Source organism: Equus caballus, chromosome 5, assembly GCF_041296265.1.
Source record: "Equus caballus isolate H_3958 breed thoroughbred chromosome 5, TB-T2T, whole genome shotgun sequence".
Classification (NCBI taxonomy): domain Eukaryota; kingdom Metazoa; phylum Chordata; class Mammalia; order Perissodactyla; family Equidae; genus Equus; species Equus caballus.
In genome coordinates this window covers 19,350,849-19,370,172 of record NC_091688.1, presented here as the reverse complement: position 1 = coordinate 19,370,172, position 19,324 = coordinate 19,350,849, and the positions used below count along the sequence as shown (strand labels likewise).

Here is a 19,324-nt window from a genome sequence, read left to right as displayed (position 1 = left end):
ACAGCATGATATTTTCTTTTATAAATGTAGAAATTGAAGCTCAGAGAAGTACTTTACCCAAAATCACCCAGTTTGTAAGTCAAACTAGGAAGTCAAACACAATCTATTTCATTTCAAAGACCAGCCTTCTAACGCTCTACCCCATGTATGAGCTCTGCAATAAACTGGCCACATGTGAAGTACTATAGTTAATTCTACACAACTTAAAAAGAACCCAGAGGAAAGTAAAAAGAATTGCATAAAGCCCGTAGACTAAGAAAAACAAGGGAAAGAAAGGTTTGCTTAGGTTGGAGAAGATAAAACTCATGAAGGACATAAAGAGAGGGGTAAATGATTTTCTCTTGCTCCTGTCTCATCTACTCTGAAGAAGCGCCCCATCACCTCTCTTGAAAAGATATATCTGGCCCCTCATCTCCATTATTAGACTTACATGTTGAACTCTCAGTCTTCAAGGTCTTTATCACACGAGGGTCTTCTTGACCATTATAGGCTCACCTTGAGCTTCTAGATAGCCTCTCCCAACACCGTCTCTGCCTCTGATCACACTGTCTTCTGCATGATGTTTTCTTACATTCCTTTCCAGGTAACATGCCTACCAGCTTGACTGGGCCTCCAGAACTTGCCTCTTCCCTCTGCGATGCCATAATAAGGAAGCTTCTCCACACCACAACCACACATATTATCTTACCTGGCCTTGCTCCAGAGATCAATAGCTAAAACTAAAAGATTTTAATCAGATTCTACCACAATAAAAAGGAGATATGTCTAACAATTAGATTTGTCAAATAAAAGCGTTGGTCATTCATAATAAGATGAAGATCCAACCCCACTGTTTATCTTCCACATATGAGTGAAATCATATGGTGTTTGTCTTTCTTGGTCTGGTTTATTTTGCTTAATATAAGGCCCTCAAGTTCCATTCATTATGTTGCAAATGGGGTGACTTTGTCTTCTCTGAGTAGTATTCCATTGTATATATATACCACATCTTCTTTCTCCATTCATCAGTTGGTGGGCACCTGGGTTGCTTCCACATCTTGGCTATTGTGAATAATGCTGCAGTGAACACAGGGGTGCATAAATCTCTTTGAATTGTTGATATCATGTTCTCTGGATAAATACCCAGTAGTGGAATAGCTGGATCATATGGTATTTCTATTTTTAGTTTTTTGAAAAATCTCCATACTGAAAACAGCCATAGAGGTTGCACCAGTTTGCATTCCCACCAGCAGCATCTAAGGGTTCCCTTTTCTCCACATCCTCTCCAACATTTGCTATTTTTTGTCTTGTTAATTATAGCCTTTCTGACAGGTGTAAGGTGATATCTCACTTTTTTTAATCCAGCCAGAAGATGAGAGAAGAGGGAGAAGATGGAAAAGATTCCTACTTCTTAACCATCTCAGCCAACAAGTTATGTGTGCCAGATTCCATTAGTGAGAGCTAGTCATATGTCCCCACTGAAATGTAAGGGGAATTGAGAAATGCCGTCCTTGACCACTGCCAAGAAGCTGCTGCCCAGTAATTACCCTTCACCATGGAAGGGGAGTGCAAATCTTTGGTGAAAAGCCAATCATCACTACTGCAGCTGGATAATAAAATAAGGGGGCTTTAAGTTCTGTTTTAACTCCAATTTTCATGACCCTCAACTTTTATAAAGGTTCAGCACAAGAAATATCCACTGCATTTAACTGCAAACTCTTCACATTTCTAGAGTTTGAACACATTCAACATAAGCTCTTACACTAGACTCGAAGTGCTTGGAGGGCAAGAATGTCCGCTGAACTCCGTCTGCCCAGAGCCTTGCACTCTCTCCTGCGCATGGTAGCTGCCCATTTGTTGAATAAGTGAACTTGGCATTATGTTATCGAGGGGTCCTTATACAAAACCAACCTGAATTCATCCTTGAATTCAATGTCAGGGATATTTGTTCCTCAAGATAAATTTCTATGCCTATCTGCTCCTACCACATTAAGCTAGTCATGGTTCTGTGAGCATGCAATATTGTGGTCCTTCGTACAGTTCCAGATACAGCTTCCTCTTTCTAGATTGCCCTATCCCCATACTCATCTGGAAAACACCTTCTCCTCCCTCAAGAGTTGGCTCAAGAATGCCCACCGCTCCTAAACACGACCTTACCCGATTCTCCCAGCAGACTTAAGTACTTCTTCCCCAGTGTTTCCGTTATACCCATTACAACTCTTATTCTAATTTTGGGGAATTATATATTTATCTTCTGCCTCTCCATTAGATTATAAACCATGTAAAGGCAGGAACCATGGCTTTTCATCTTTATGTTGTCAACATCTTGGCCACTGTCTGATACATCAGAGATGCTCAATTAGTATTTGTTAAACAAATTATCATTGCTTTAATTTATTTCATACTAAATAAAAACCGTTCTACATTTGAAGAATGATATGTCTCCCTCTCTCCCTCCCTTTCTCCCAAACACACAGTGGTCTTATTTGTTGAAACAAATCAGAGTAGATATTGAAAGCAGAAAATCCTCAATATCGTATTTAAGTTAGGAAACTTCTAATTCCACTCATATCACAATACCTACATCTCTAAACACAAAAATACATTCTCTGCTGCATTACATTATAGTTTCTTACTGACTTGGACCCCTAACTGACATTAACCAGTATTTTGTCTGTGTGATGACCACTTTGGCAGAAGTATTTTTAGTAGTTTGTATTTGTACTGCACTATTTATAAAGCTCAAAGACTCACTTGCCTTCAAACTGAAATCTTTAAGTTTTCAGATAGGAGACAGGAAAAGAACCTAACATTAATTGAATGCCTATTGGGTCCTTGATGCTTTACATACTTTACTCCTCAAAATCTTCCATCAACCTTGTGCGAGATAAGCATTATTATCATCATTTAGACATGAGCAATCTAAGGCTAAGAAAGTAGAAAACATAAATATGGATTCAAATTCAGATACATCACGTTCTGTGGTAGGCTGAATAATGGACCTCCAAGATGTCCATGTTCTAATCTCCAGAACTTGTGAATATCACCTTATAGGCAAAAGCCACTTTGTGCATGTGATCAAGGACCTTGAGATGGGGAGATTATCCTGGATTATCTAGGTGGGCCCTAAATGTAATCAGAGAGTCCTTGTAGGAGGGAGGCAGAGTGAATTTGACTACAGTAGAGGAGAAGGTAGCGTGACCATGAAAGCAGAGATTGGAGTGAGGCCTCCAAGGCCTGCCGGGGTGCTCAAAATTGGAAGAGGTGAGGAATGGATTCTCCCCTGCAGCCTTCAGAAGGAACCAGCCCTACCGATACCTAGATTTTAGCTCTTTAAGACTTCTTTTGGACTTCTGACTTCCAGAACTGCAAGAAAATCAGTTTGCCTTGTTTTGCATTTGTAGAATTTGTTGCAGCAGCAATAGGAAACTGATACAGGCTCCAAACTTAGAGAAACCCCATATACCAATTCAGTGCAATAAAAACTCAGTGCATTCTTAAGACGGAGTACTTAAACATCTCCCCATCAGGGAAGCCAACAACTGGAGCCATGTCAGACCAGATAGAGGAGTTCCAAATGTGATCACCCTCCAAGAACACTTAAGCCACCATCAGGACTATTCCAAAGTAAAATCTGGAAATCTTTAGCCGAGTACTCCTGCACATCCTCCCAGCTGGGAGGAAGGAGTTGTGTGAGGGCCAGTCCCTCAGGTAGCCAAGCCATAAAACCTTGTAGAACTAAATCAAAACTTTGAACCAAACCCACAAGCCTGAGGTGGCCAACACAAACCTCAGTAGAACTAATTGTACTTCCAGTAGCAAAACACCTTTAAACAAGGGCCGTATTACACTTCCAACTCTTGGGGCAATGCGTTGCCTATGTCCTACAGTAGCCCAAGACTGGAATTTACCAGAGAATGAGTAACTCAGAAAAAAAAATCTTGCAAGCTCTGTTCCTAGCCCAGATGGAAAAACAAGCTACTGGCTTTGGTGCAATACAAACTCCAGACCTCATGCCAGCAATAGCCTCCTCCAGGATTACATTTGGCATGAGAATGGGAATTATAGTAGTTTGAATTACACAGAGTTTCCAGTGCAAAATAAGTACTACCATGAACTGAAAGAAAGTTTGTTTATATCTTCTGTTGTTCATTGAGACGATTCTCACCGGCTCTCGAGGCTGCTGTCCAGTGTCACCCTCTCAGGGGAAGTGACTCAAGCAGGAAATAACCACCAAGGCTGAGAGAAGACAGAATCTTCTGAATGAAATTAGCTTTTGTTTTCCTACCCCCGTTTGATCTTGCTGGATATTTCCGCATGGAAATTGGTCAGTATTAGTCTTCTGAAATGTTAAAAACGTTAAGACTCTGACGTATAAACAGTAAGGTCGTCTGTATGGTAAGCGAAGTTTCCTTGATGGAGGTGGGCTGTAATCTGATTGAGAACAAAATATAAAGAGCAGAAATCTAAGGGGACTTTTACAGTAAAGATTCAAAGAAGTGAAAATATTTTAGAGAAATTCTTAATGAAAAAACTATTCTCAAATTTTAAAATCCCATTAATTCCCTCATCCCTCTCCCCGAATCTCCAACATTGTGGGCATAAGAATTGTCCCATGAACCATACCTGAAAGCCTTCAAATGATCTTGACTATGACTTTTATTTCAGATCAACTATAGCAGAAAACATCTCCATAACACTCATTAAAATCGAGTCAATAGATAGTAATTGAGCATCAACAATTTGTAAAATGCTGTGGGAGATACAACAATCAAAGTCAGTTCCCTCTCGGGACTTAGCATCTACTAAAGAGAAAGGACATAAATATTTAAAATACTAAATAACAAAGTTTTAAATATGGATTAAAAAATAGAAACGCATCACAAAGTAGTATGTGATCAGCCAACACAAGATTCCATAGGCAATGGGGACCAGGAGGGTGTCATGAAGAAGGAGAGCATACTGAAACTTCAAGGCTAGAAGGAGACTAGGGAGTTCAGTTGTTTCCATCATGGTGTGGCGTGGCCGAAGCACAGTAGGTAACTGGTGTGATGGAGAAGGACACAGGCAGTAGAGTCCACAGACCAAGTGTCAAACCCCAGCTTCACTACTTGCCAGGCATCCGATCTTGGCAATTACTTAAACACTCTGAGTCTGCTTATCTGCCTCTGAAAATCTACCTACTTTCCTCTGTATCTACCTCCCAAGATTGCACTGAGGTAAAAATGAGAAATGTATGTAAATTTCTCAGCAGATAGCAGATGCTCAGTAAATATTAAAACCTTTTCCTTGGTGGTGGTGATTTAGTCTTTAATAAAATTATTTTCTGAGGTTCTCATGACACCCTGTTATTCTCTACAATCCTAAACATACATTTTATTTCAGAGGTCTCCTGTCCAGGCAGTGTCATGGTGCTCCTGGGACTGCCCAATAAGCTATAGGTTTCCAGCTTGATCGTCATGGACATCATACAGAAAGTGACTCTCCCTTCAGAACTAGTTTTTGTTAATTCCTGACACTGCCACAGGACACAGAGAAGCTAAATGTTCCCTCAATTCTCTGATGCACATTTTCTACCTGATATTTCTGAAATATTAATATGGTTTATAACTGACATCCAAGGAAATGCCAGAAATATCCTTTTTAATAAAATATTGCTACTAATATAGTGGTTTGTTTTACAGTTAATAGCCTCTTGGCAGTCAGGAAATATGGTCATGGCATTGGAGAGAATGGAGTATCCATAGAAAACAGAGGTGGATTCAAGTTTAGAGGCAAAAAGCCACAGACTTACTGCCACAGAACTGTACACTTAAAAATTGTTAAAATGGTAAACTTTATGACATACCTATTTTAATAAAAATTTAATAAATAAAAAAAATTTTAAGGCACAGACTATGTAATCATTCCCCGGATTAACAAGTTAATATTATGCAAAAGAACCAGCATTGTGTAGGGCGTATTAAAGATAAGCAAAGTCTTCCATAGAACCAACTGGATTCTCTGCCCTCCAAGCCTCTTCTTTGAGGAAGAGCATATGTATAGCCTAAAACACCTTTACAATTCACCACTCAATGCTCTATAGCAAGACATGGTCGTTCCCACATAGGTAGACCCGGATGAGAATGAATAGAAACCCATAGGAGATGATGGTGAACACTCATCTCTTAGTCCTACCGGTCAAAGGTTATCACCAGTTCACGTAGTTCAAAAGACCTAGAGAATGGTGGAGGAACCTATCGTGGATTCTTCACAGTCTCAAGTGCTTTGTGGATGGTTCTCTGGAGCAGAATCAGTCGGGACAACAAATAACTCCTTCTAGAAAGCCAAGCTGCCCCATTCGCTGAGCCCTGCTATTGTTTCCAAAAAGTGACCCAGGTCCTGGTAGTTCAGTATTCCACAGTTGGTGCTGCTGGGTCAGAAGGGGTCCAAACAGGTGGCTAATCCGTCCACACCTCACTTGAGGTGTGGTACCATATGAAATGTTCAGGATTGGGCATTGCTTAGAAAACTTGGCACTCAAAGGGGCCAATGACCAAGCCAGTCTTTGTAAGAAGACATTTTGTTGTTGAATGCATGTACAGCCTCCAGCCCTGAATCCTACTTTGTTCACAAAACATCAGGCAAGCACTGGCGTAGCTGGGGAGAAGGCTGAGGGACATCCACAGAGCAGCTCACCATATCCACTGTTTTACAGAGACTCGCCTCTGGAGTAGATGCTCCTTGGGCAGCACTCATGAGGGACACATTCTGAAGCCTAGTTCAAGAGTATCACCCACCTGACTCTTCCCAAACCTCCTTGCTGTCAGTCCTCAGGTCTTCTCTCCTTCCAGGCAAAATGGACCACAAGGTGGACTGTTCAAAGTGCTGTCCACTGGGAGGATCTCCCTTATCCTCCAACCACAGGGAATATGGCTCTGCTGGGACCTCAGTGGTCCATGTCCAACTGGTGTCAGCAGAGACATCTGTAAACCAGACTCAAGCTTCCTCCCCCTTTCCCGAACGAAGCAAATACTCCATGAAGCCACAGGTGTGGCTGCTACAAGCACAATGGAAAAAACAATGAAAGCAACTGAAATGTCTAGAAATGGGGGTTCGTTAAATAAAGTATGCTGTATAGAACAAAATAATATACATCTATTTTAAATGATGCTATGAATACTCAGTGAGACTTTTTTTTTTCGCTGATGGGTATAGGAAAAATTTGGTTGCTACAATGTTTAGTGTGAAGATACACATTAGGAAACAATGATTATCGCTGAGATATAAAATTATGAGGTGTTACTTTTCTTTTTTCCGCTTATTTGCATATTTTAAATTGTATGCATGAGCATGTATTAGTTTTGTCATTTACTTTTAAAAGAAAAACCTTTTGGTAGACAAGAAACTGCCTACCTTTCCGACAACGTGTGTTTTGAGTATCACTGAAGGGTCATGCTAAGGTCACTGGAATGATTTAAATGCTATTGCTTGCTATAGAGCGTATAATAAGCAGAGGGAAAAAGTCATTTTCTGCAGAAGATTGCTTGTAGTTATTTTTGAAGAGATCTAAGGCATCCAAAAGGGACTTTCTCAATTTCTATGTAACAAATTCAGCTCTTAATAAAATGTTTAATTCTCATTAGCAGGTAAGTTTTTGATACAATAAAAGTATATCTTTATATGATAATCTCTTCTGCAATCAATATGTATGCTATATTTACATCTATTTTATTAAGATTTAGAAAATATGCTTACTTATTTGAATACTTTGTGTTTGCTTTTATAACATACTATTGACCACATCAATAGCTTATTTGTTTCAAATTTCAATTCTAACGTTGTTTCTATCGAGAAAACACAATCTACTCTGTATTGATCTACTTTATGATAGTGTCCAGGACATGCTACAGAGGAAACTATCTAAATAAGAATATGCAATGGACTCACCTTGGCCAGATCCCCCTGAAGATAGACTTACCTTTGTATTCTTGTGTAAGGGTATAATTTGCAGTTCTGTTATTATATCCATCCAACTCAGGCAGGCTTTCCAACAAGTTGTTAGGCCCACATGAACGCATTTACAAAATCATCTTTGTCATTTGGGCCAGAGATTGAAAGGAGCGTGGTGCAGATTCTAAAAATATTTTCTTCCAAAGTGTCGTTTTTGCGTTTGATCTACAGTCTTAATTATCCTTCACAACGTACATTCGGTTTCTTTTGGGAAGTGTTCTAGTTATTTATTTAAAGAGAATTGCAACATCACAAAGAATGACACGAAATTTAGTCAAGGTATTTGTTTTCCTCCACATCGTTAATGGTTATTTCTCTCCCACCCACGAGCACACACACTGCAGCCAGAATAGGCATTTTTCACACCCTCCCATGTGACCACTCTCCTGCTAGGGGCCATACATTGATATACATTCCGCTTCCACACTTAGAAAGAGAAAAAAAGAAATGACTATCACTCAGATAAAATGGAACTTTGTAAGTGAAATGGTTTAAAAATAATTAGCTAGATCATTTCTTTCCTAGAATATGTAATATTCTATTTGACCCAGAATAAAGTGTGATGCCTATTTCTTATTTTTCCAGGAGTCTATCTCTATTTCCATTTGTCCATATGGAATCATCCTGATTCTTCCCTCAGCATCCTCTACTTCATTCACATGCAGAACTCTCATTCATTATAGAGACTGACCTACTGGAAACTGTGGGAGGGTCTCCTGCCTCATAAAATCTGCCCCACTGGTCAGAAATTCATTTTGAGGAGTCTTAAGGGTTTTTTTCAGTCTTCAACAATCTCATGAAAAGAAGGGAGCAAATCTTGTTCCCTAAAAACTGCTAACATCCTGGAGGTGTGGGGACAGGCTGCAGTGCTGGGGGCAGCAGTCCAGGGAAGGAAGCAGAGGGAGAGGGAGAAGGAGCAGAAACCTTTTTGGAGGACAAATTTAATCTGACTTCAAATACAAAAGCATTGCTACAGGCTACTCAGTTTACTCTACTGCTGTTGAAGTCTTCTTTGTATTCATGTTCAAGGAAAATGATGACCAACAAAAATACCAGAGTTATAATCTACACCACACTAGCGTCAGAGCTAAGAAAAAAAGAGGAAAAGTTAAACACTCTGGTGGAGGGCAGGGGGCAGGAATGTGTTCTATTTTACTGAACTATGGCCGGGGTGTTTTGTTTTGATTGTTCTCCACACTTCCTTCCCCAATTGCACCACATCCTTTACACTTAAAGCAGAAATTTCTGATCAAAATGTTGCAGCAACTAAAAGGCCAAAAGAAGGGTCTTGAAGGACAGCTGTCTCAACCATTGCACCATGAAGCAATCACCACAGCCCTGTGCCCATGGAGAGCCTCACGTTTGGGAAGGAGGCACCACCAAGGAAGAAGCAAAACTCCACCCTTCTTCCTGTAAGCCCGGTGCAAGGCGTTTCGAGGCTGGCCCTGGGCAGAGCTGAGAGGGAAGGACCTGATGATCTCTGCCTTTCCATCCTCTCCTTCACTGCTCCTTTGCTGGAATCCTTCCCAAAACCCACGTCCGGCATCCACAGTCTATCAACGGCATCCCAGTCATCTGGTATATTCTTATTTTACCATGAGATGTTGAACACTAAAAAAAGGCTTCAAGACCTCCATATGAACTGCTGATGACATCATTTCAGACCTCTGGAGAAAGATATTTAAGACGGAAGACTCTCTAGAGAGGGTGACTTCAAAGTTGCCAGTGCTCTTGTCCCTCTACTGACCCTTACAAACCTGAGAACCTAAGTGGTTTAGTAATGAGGGCTCTTTCTCTGACTCAGCCTTCTCCAGAGAGCACCTTGAGCACAGTATCTCCTGTTTCAAGACCATCTGAGGACCATTCTACATGTAGGAGTCTGCTAGGGCTGCCATTACAAAACTCCACAGACTGGGTGCTTAAACAACAGAAATTAGTTTTCTCACAGTTCTGGAGGCTGGAAGTCCAAGACCAAGGTGTCAGTAGATTTGTTTGCTTCTGAGACCTCTCTTCTTCTTGCTATGTCCTCACATGTTTGTCCCTCTGTCCTAATCTCCTCTTCTTATAAGGACATCAGTCATATTGCATTAGGGTTCACTCATACCACCTCATTTTACCTTAATTATCTCTTTAAAGGCTCCGTCCCCAAATACAGTCACATTCTGAGGTACTGAGGGTTAGGACTTTAACATAGGAATTTTAGAGGGACGCAATTCAACCCATCACACTATCCTCCCATCAGAAAGGAATTTCAAAAGCCAGAGAAGGGTAAAGCTGTTGTTCTTCAGTTGTAGCTAGGAACATCAAACCTGGCTTTCTTGGAAGAGAAAAGGTCCTAGAATCTAAAGTGTGAAAGAGATGTTTCAAAAAGAAGAAACCATGGGGCCAGCCCAGTGGCATAGTGGTTAAGTTTGGCATACTCCACTTTGGTGGCCCAGGTTCATGGGTTTGGATCCCAGACATGGACCTACACCACTTGTAAGCCATGCTGTGGTGGTGACCCACATGTAAAGTGGAGGAAGATTGGCACAGATGTTAACTCAGGGCTAATCTTCCTCAGCAAAAAAAAAGAAGAAGAAGAAGAAGAAAGCTATCAGAGATTTCCCTACTGAGTTTAGCTCAAGGAAAAAAAATGTATTGACTGTGAACCTACTGTGACACTACCCAAAGAAAGCTGAGAGATCTCCTGCATTGTCACCAGAAGGTGCAGGATGGGGGTTATCATTTAGTCGGATGCATTAGGGACTTTGGTCAGCAGGCCATGAGTGAAACAGGCTGGGATCACCCAGGCTTGACAACTCAAAAGAGTGAGTAATCTGCTGTTCTCCCAGATCCAGTAAGAACCTATGACACTACTTCAGAGCTATTTGCCATCTAAGGCAGCTCCATCATTTCCTTTTCCTTTTTTTTTTAACTTTCAGTAACAATAATGATAACAGCAACAACAATAACTATACCACATAGCAAACTCTTTCTGCACAGCAGGCATTGGGTTCATTGCTTTGTATACATATCCCACTGAACCCTCACATTATTATCTCTATTTTATATAGGCAGAAACTATCCAAGGTCACAGAGCTCATAGGAGGAAGAGCTGGTATTTGAACCAAGAACTCTGACTCCAGAGCCCTCCGCTACTTCCCTTCATTAGTCCGCCTTCAGGAGACAATGAAGTTTGGCTAGAACAGCGTGGTGGGGAAACACAAGCTTTAGCCTCACATAAGCCAGTGTTCAAATCCCAGCTCAACGACCACGGCCAAGTTATTTACTCTCTCTGTCTTCAGTTGCTTCCTTTACAACTGGGGATAATTTATGAAAAAGTCCAATCAAAGCAACTGATACACAACATCTCTCATTTGTATTATTATTTCCTCCCCCAGGTCCAGTCCACGATTAAACATGTAACAATATAAACCAATAAAATTGCACCAATACATAAAATGAAGTATAGCCTTGCATTACAAGTTTACGTTAATTGGTACTACTAATTTGAAGCTATCTCTTTAGCTCTTTCTTCAGCAAAGGCAAAATTTAGAGGGACCCTTCTTTTTTCCCTTCCTTTCTAAAATCACTACTGATTGCTTATTAACATTGCATTTTCATTTTCCCTGTGGCATCTCAATCCTTAGGAAGATTCAATGAATAATTTAAAATTCATATTTAATTTATTATACATGCTTACAGTAACTATTTTCATGGACCGATGCTTGTTAAAGTTCTCAAGGCCTGAAGGAACAGGTGGCTTCATTAAAAATGTATTTCTCAGTTTTCTTGAGGGATTCTTTTTTAAAAGTGCCAGGACGAGCACATTCATAGTTAATTGACAATAGATTACATGCTACTCTATTCACTGCATTTGAAGAAACACTGCTTTTTTGGTCTGATGGTGAGTTGTGTGCCAATATTTTCCATTTCCTACTTTGGGGATTATAATTAAAGCATATGAGATAAAGCAAAAAGACCGATTCAACCATCTCCTGCGAAATGGTGGAAGGGAGAATTACAGGGGTGAATCGGGAGTGAGAGAAAGAGATGAAGAGTGGGGAATGTAAGCTTCCAAGTAGGGCTGTAGAAGATTAAGCAATAGTGGGCTACGGCGGGGAGGGCAGGATCATTCTTGTGCCTTATCTGGATGCTCTGAATGGAATAATCAGGAAGATGTGGAGCACTTTTCTCTGGTTGTGACCTCCAGTTTGGGGTCAAGAGGCATCCTAATTTAGGTATCACCCACTTTCCTGGCACAGAACTGAACCTGAACATGGTATATTTTTCTGCTGAACCTAGTTCCATAATCTACCAAATGTTTTATGTTTCATTGACACTTGGCTTGAGTTTGAAGTCCCCTAAAACCTAAACTGGGTCTCCTTATATGTGACTATGATGCTTTCTATTTATTGAGTCAATAGGGTCTTTTGTAGAGATATGAAAAACATGAAAACAAACCTAGGATAAGTCAGTTTCAAATAACACCGTCTGGGAGTCATTAATTCTACTCAGATTACTACAGAGTAATGTCTCTGTAGACTATACCTGTGGTTAAAGGTCTCTCTTACCTGATGTTCTTATGGCACCAAAACTACGAGGGGTCCAACCAGTCTTGGGAAAATTTCTCTTGCCCTGGGTGAGGGACTCAGGGAAGCCCTACACTATTAGCCAATGTGGTTTCCACTCCACTTGCCAGACAGATGGACCATCTGATTTAGGGTTGGCTCTAGAGTTTTCTATCAAAATAATTGTTTTTTCAAAACAGATTAAATTACTTTTGCTACGTTATTTTGAATAGTCACCCAGGATTGAGGACAAAAAAATTAAGCAATCTATTTGTCAATATTCCCTGGAGGAAAAAAACATATATATATATATATATATATATATATAATGTTCTTTTTAATTAGGCTTTATTTAATGCAGCATATAAAAAGCAGTTGCTGAGGGCAACTATGTTGATTTCGCTTGTCATTATATCTTCAATATCTAGCGTAAGGTCTATAACACAGTAGGAGATTTAAAACATTTGTTAAACAAGGAAAAGATATGTGGTTAAAAGTGAACAGGCTCCAGCAGTCTGATTCATCTTGTATAATATATTCAAATAGAGAATAAATGCATTTATTCTTCAGAGCATCACCTCTGTGTAACATACGTTTGCCAGGGCCAGCCCCGTGGCCGAGTGGTTAAGTTTGTGCACTCTGCTGCCAGGGCCTGGGGTTTCGCCATTTGGAATCCTGGGCGCAGACATGGTACCGCTCATCAGGCCACGCTGAGGCGGCATCCCACATGCCACAACTGGAAGGACTCACAACTAAGAATATGCAACTATGTACTAGGGGGCTTTGGGGAGAAAAAGGAAAAAAATAAAATCTTAAAAAAAAAAAGATATGCTTGCCATGAGGTCTGTTTTCTTTCAGGGAAGAGAAGCAATTAGCTTTGAAACAGGGCTTTGGATGCAGATCACAAGAAAGAATAGTATCCTTGGGAATAGGCACAGCCCTTTCTATTTGCAACTTTCTTGATGCCCAATTTTATTAGCTATTTTAAGAATAAGACCCTAGAATTTCTACAGTAGTACCTCATTTTACAGATGAAGAATGAAAATCCAAAGGCTATAATTACAGCTGACGTTAATTGAGCACTTATAGATTTAATGCTTAAGACTCTAAGGTAAATCCATAAGTGCAGTGTCTAATCCTCACGGCCATCCTGTGAGGAAGGTACCATTTAACTCCAGATGATACTGGAGGAAACTGAGGCTCAAAATGGTTAAGTGACTAATCAAATGTCACATGGCTTCCAGGTGACGAAGACAGGATTTGAACGAAGGTCTGTCTGGCTCTGGAGCTTAGATGCTTAGCCACTGTCCTATATGGTCTCTGTGCTCTCTTGTCTTCTGAAAGTCCATAAGGCTTTGGTAAAGTCCATCTGTGGAGATGACACTTTAACAATTCAGACTTCTAAGATCTCAAAGTGAAAATTCTTTAAAAAGTGAAAACAATAATGAAGATGAATTAAAAGGAATCGTTTGAGGCAGTGGATGGGGCACGTGCACTCAGCTTTGCCAACCCTCACATTAAAGTCCTGGTCCTAAGCTTACAGTCTTTGGGCCTCTCACGCTGCCTGCCTTGTGTCATTTCGAGCTGCTCACCAACAGGCCTCCTCTATTGTGATCAGGCTGAACTCAAAATTCCTGCTGCACAGTTTACATTTTCTTCTCTCTATTCCCTTCCAGAACCTGTTCTCCCCATTTGAAGCGCCCTACGACAAGTTAAATACGGCCACAAATTCTTTACCGCAACTCCCATCAAAAAGTGGAATCTATTTCCCCACTGCCTTGAATATGGGCTGATTTTGTGACATGCTTTGACCAATAAGATGTGGCAGGAGTGACATCCTATGCCTTCCAAGCCTTGGCTTCCAGAAGCCCTGAAGCTTCCACTGTCACCCTCTTGAACACTGCTGCCGTGTGAACAAGCCCATCTGTGAGGGTGAGAGAGACCACGTGGAGAAAGAGCCCCAGCAGTCCAGTCATCACAGGATCCTTCACCAAGGCCCCCAACTGTGAGCTGTGAGCGAGGCTGTCCATGACCAGCGGGCCCACCAGCAACTGCAAACAAATGCAGAGTTGAGATTAGCTATCCTAGCTGAGCTCTGCCCCGACTGCCAAGGCAAAGACTAGTAACAAATAAATGGATGGTGTTTTAAGCCCTTCAGTTTTGGGGGGTTTGTAATGCAGCAGGAGATAGTGAACACATACCTTTTTATTCTCTTCTTCTTAACGTGTCCACCATGTTAAGCTCCAAAGTCATGCCTCCAAATTTTCCCCGATGGAAACCTCCCCTGCAAAGCCAGCCTCACTCAGATCTAAGTTGATGCCCTGCCCAGTGTGGTTCTAAGGGCACAGAGACCCAGCTGCCTCCCTGAATACCTTCCCCATCCACCAGCTGATGCCTGGGATCTCACCATTAAAGTTCAATTACTCACATAAAAGCTTAAATGCCTATTAAATTTTAAGAATCCCTGGAAGGGACAAGAAGTTTGTGATTTTGATTTTGCTCTTATTATAGACGTATTCAGGAATAGAAAGTGACCCTAACATAAGGTCACGTTCCCAAAGAGAAAAAAAAATTTATTTTAATGATTTCGAACAACTTGAATATAAGCCTTCAGGGATATAGATGAAATAGCTATGTATCTAATTTCAATGTTTAATTTATTAATCTAAGCATATATATTTAAAATCACATTACATAAAATAGCATTCAATTTAGAAATATTTATTTCTCCCACTCTTCAATCCATGAAGTTATTTGATTCAAAGTTGCCGTATGTCTTTGGTGGCATGTCCTCCATGTCACTAGAGGCACTTTTGAGTCATCTGACTGTTTTCCAGACATCATCTTCTCTTCCATCTGACTTGTTGTTGTTGTTGTTTTGACTATGATGCTGCTATTCGAACTTTTATCCCAAGTCACGAGTACCAATTCAGAAAACACTAAGACAACTGCTTGTTTCATTCATCCTATAAGTACATATTCATAACCTTCACAGTGTAACCGCTTACAGTATTGCTTTGTAAAGGGGCCTTCAGAAAGCTGGCTTACAGTTACATCTAAGGCCTACAATTTGGGGATCTTATCCAAAGGAAAGAATTCATTAAATTTGTGTTAAATTTCCTTGCTCTTTTTTTTTTTAATTAGAAGAGTTCCATAATCACCTAAAAGTTTATTATTTCTTGAGGTCATTTCAAGCTAATGTGTCTTCCCAAATAGTACTTTGTGGTTCAAAAAATAGTCAGAGAGGGGCCAGCCCCGTGGCGGAGTGGTTGAGTTCGTGCGCTCCACTTCAGCAGCCCAGGGTTTCACCAGTTCAGACCCTGGGCACAGACATGGCACCACTCATCAGGCCACGCTGAGGCGGCATCCCACGTGCCACAACTAGAAGGACCCACAACTAAAAATACACAACTGTGTACTGGGGGGCTTTGGGGAGAAAAAGGAAAAATTAAATCTTAAAAAAAAAAAAGTCAGAGAGAGCATCCCATAATGCAAAGGACTCTGGAAGGACTAGAATGAAAGGCAACTTCCTCTTTTCTGAGAGATATGTTTTGGGGAAAACCAAATTTACTTCTCCGAAATATATTAATACGTGCTTATTCTAGAAACTCCAGACAATACAGAAAACTAGAGAGGTGAAAATAAAAATCATCAATAATGCTACCAATTAAAGATTATGATTTCAACATTTTGGTTCATTTCCTTCCAGACCTTTCTCCTATGCATTATTCTATATTGCATTAAATTCAATCAGTTATATTATTACTTAATATTGTAACATCAGCATTTCCCTTATTAGAAATTCTTTGTAAGAAAGATACACCATGCCATCGTTCACCTAACCACTCTCCTATTCTTGTACATTGATATTGTCTGGGGAAGGGGCAATATCTCAAAGAGACACCCGCTCCTTGCATCTCAGTGTGCATCATTTTAGATTCCTTTTTTCCTTTTTCTTTTGTTGAGCATCTAACCAAGTAAAATATACCGAAAGTGAATAAAGGGCAGTCCCTGTCCTCCAAAGAGAGAGACCTATAAACAATTAATTGCATAAAATATAAGGGCTTGCATGAAGGTATATACAAAATTTCTAAGGCAACAAAAGGGAGAGAAGGTTTCACGGGGGAGTCGACATCTGAGGATTTGGGAGCTTTTTTTTGTTTGGTAATTGCTTGTTTTTAGGGTATTAAGATTCAATTGTGAAAATATTTTCAAAGTCAGGAAAAATCTTCCAGAATCTTTCCCCAACTAGATTCCCGAACAGAGTACCTCGGCTGTTAAGAGACAGCTGGACCATGCCTTTGTTATGCACCAACTGAAGGTTTCCTGGATTGGGGGATTTTCCCTGAGAACATGTTTGGATAGGGAAAAAAGAGCACAAGGACACTAGGCCTGAAGGGATGGGATGAGAAAGAAGCCAGGACAAGTGCAAGCATGAAAGGCCCAAACGAGCTCTGCCACTCCCACACTCATCGGCACCTTGCTTTGCATTTCCTTGTCCCACATGCAGGGCAGTGACACCCATTGCCTGTGCTCTCTGATTCTTTAAAATAGGCATGTTTCATCTCCCTCCAATAAGTTCCTGGAGTTTAGTGGAGGAGCAATAACGTAATTGTATTGAACCCACGGCCTGGGTTGGAGGCCCAACTCCACTACTTCCTGTGGGCTCTAGGTGACACTGGGTAATTCCCAGCCTCAATTGTGCTCACGTTTCTTCCCAAGCAACCTTACTGTCTCACTCTCTGTCTGTTGACATGGCCACAGGCAAGCGACAGATGAGCTCTTTCTGGCCACACTGACCCTACAGATTCTTCACCTCAGATCCGATTCTTGCTTTTACATGGCACCTTGGATTTTATACCCAGAATTCTGTTACTTCTGTCCCGTGCTGGTGCTTTGGGGGGAGGTGCAGTCTCAGTTTCCAGACACCAGGCTGGGCCAGCGAGGGCTAGACAGGTAGACTTACAGTGCTTAGTAAAGGTCCCTGAAAACAATCAAGTCTAAGTCAATTGTCACCTCCTCAGAGGAGCGTTCCTTGACCACCCAGCTACAGCAGCTACCACTCCACAGTACGACCCAGATCATTCAATTTGCATTTATTTCCTCCATAGCATGGATCCCTTTCTGAAATGATCTTGGTTGTTTGCTTATTTATTGTCTGTCTTCCTACTACAATATACCGTGAGAGCAAGAATCTTGTCCCAGTGCTTAACACAGTATATGACACTAACGGCGGAACAATGTGAAAGAATAAATGGATGCAGTAAATGTGATCCTGAAGGTGAGTACATATGACACAGTGCTAGGTACTGGAGAAACAGAGAAAGAAGATAACATCCCTGACACCCAAAGCTCATCATCTAATAAGATGAGAGGATAAGAAACACAATAATTGCCATACAGTGTGAAAAGCATCATAAAAGATGAATACACAGGTACAGAGGTAGTACAGAGGAAGAGGCCTAGATATTTTCTAAAGGAAGTGATTTCTGGACTTAGTTTTAAAGAATTGGTGGAAATTTGCCAGGTAGGTAATGAGGGAAATCCTTTCAAGAGGGTCCCTTGGATATTTTTCTGACACAAACATTGACCTCATTTCCCTTCTTCATGGAAACTTGGGGGTAAAAATACCCTTTAAGATCATCCAGTCTCATGGTTCTTAAAGAGGACTGTTGTGCTTTTAAAATATGCCCACAAATTCTTGTATTCCCACCCTTTTGGTGGCGCCTGATGCCCCTGCCCTTGAGGGTGGGCTGTACTTAGCGACTCACATTACTTGAAATGAACAGAATGTGGCAAAATGATAGAATGCGACTTTTGAGGAGAGGTCATAAAAGACATTGTGGCTTCCATTTTATTCTCTCTCTCGGGTCACTCATTCTGGAGGAAGCCAGCTGTCATGTTGTAAGGACACAAGGAGGCTTCTTGCTCATAACCAGTGAGTGAGCCCTCTTGGAAGCACATTCTGTAGTCCCAGTCAAGCCTTCAGGTAATGGCACCTGTGGTCAAGACCTTGACTGCAACCTCACGAGACCCAGAATCCCCCAGTTTAGCTGCTCCTGAACTCCAGACTAACAGAAACTGAGGTAGTAGATATTTGTTCTTTTTAAGCCACTAAGTTTTGGGATGTTTCGTTACTCTGGAACAGATAACAAATATGAGGATCTCAGTTAGTGTTTATATGAATTATAACTGTTTATATTTACCCTATTAGAAATTAAAACTGGGAAGTGATAAAAATATTTATGCATTATTCACTAAAAATAACACTAACAAATACAGCATGAGTTAACATAAGTAACTTTTATGAAAAGTAACAACTTTCCTAAACAAAAATTATTTAGTTAGAAGGACAGCATCATTCTACATTTCTACAAATCTTTTTAATGGAAGATAGCTAGATTCTTATATCTACTTCTGCACTTAATCACTTATGAAATTATTTATCATGTAGCTTCTGGAAAACTCCACCACACACTTATAAGAAAGTAAGAGTGAGAAATCACTAACCTCATCAAGGTTCTCTATGACTCCTATGACAAGTAGACACACAAGTCACTCTTGAACGTCACCAGTGACTGGAAACTGACTAGTTCCCAAGAAAGCCCTCTGTTCCCCTAAAACATCTCTGATGACTAGACAGTTCCTTCCTCTGCCCTGCTAGCTTTGTTCTCCCGTTAGTCTTACACACTCTCCTTAAGACCATTCAGAATAAGTTTAATTGTTTCTTTAAGGCTAAGTCCCTCATATGTTTATTGTAAAAGCACAATAAACAGTTTATGGAATACTTTTGTCCATGTTCT

The 19,324-nt window shown here is 40.6% G+C and overlaps 1 long non-coding RNA gene across 3 annotated transcripts in view; it reads right to left on the bottom strand.

Annotated features, from left to right (window-relative positions):
* Positions 1-19,112, bottom strand: part of LOC102149797 (uncharacterized) — a 39,654-nt gene extending 20,542 nt beyond the window's left edge. The window contains exons 1-5 of one of the 3 annotated variants that reach the window (XR_011439053.1): positions 19,032-19,112; positions 7,940-8,190; positions 6,759-7,018; positions 4,606-4,732; positions 4,148-4,413 (exon numbers count right to left, since the gene is read on the bottom strand). This is a non-coding gene — a long non-coding RNA (uncharacterized lncRNA). Of the gene's footprint in view, positions 1-4,147; positions 4,414-4,605; positions 4,733-6,156; positions 7,019-7,939; positions 10,765-19,031 lie in introns of those variants that run through there. The other 2 variants (XR_011439051.1, XR_011439052.1) reach the window with 2 other exon arrangements.
* Between the last annotated feature and the right edge of the window lie 212 nt (positions 19,113-19,324).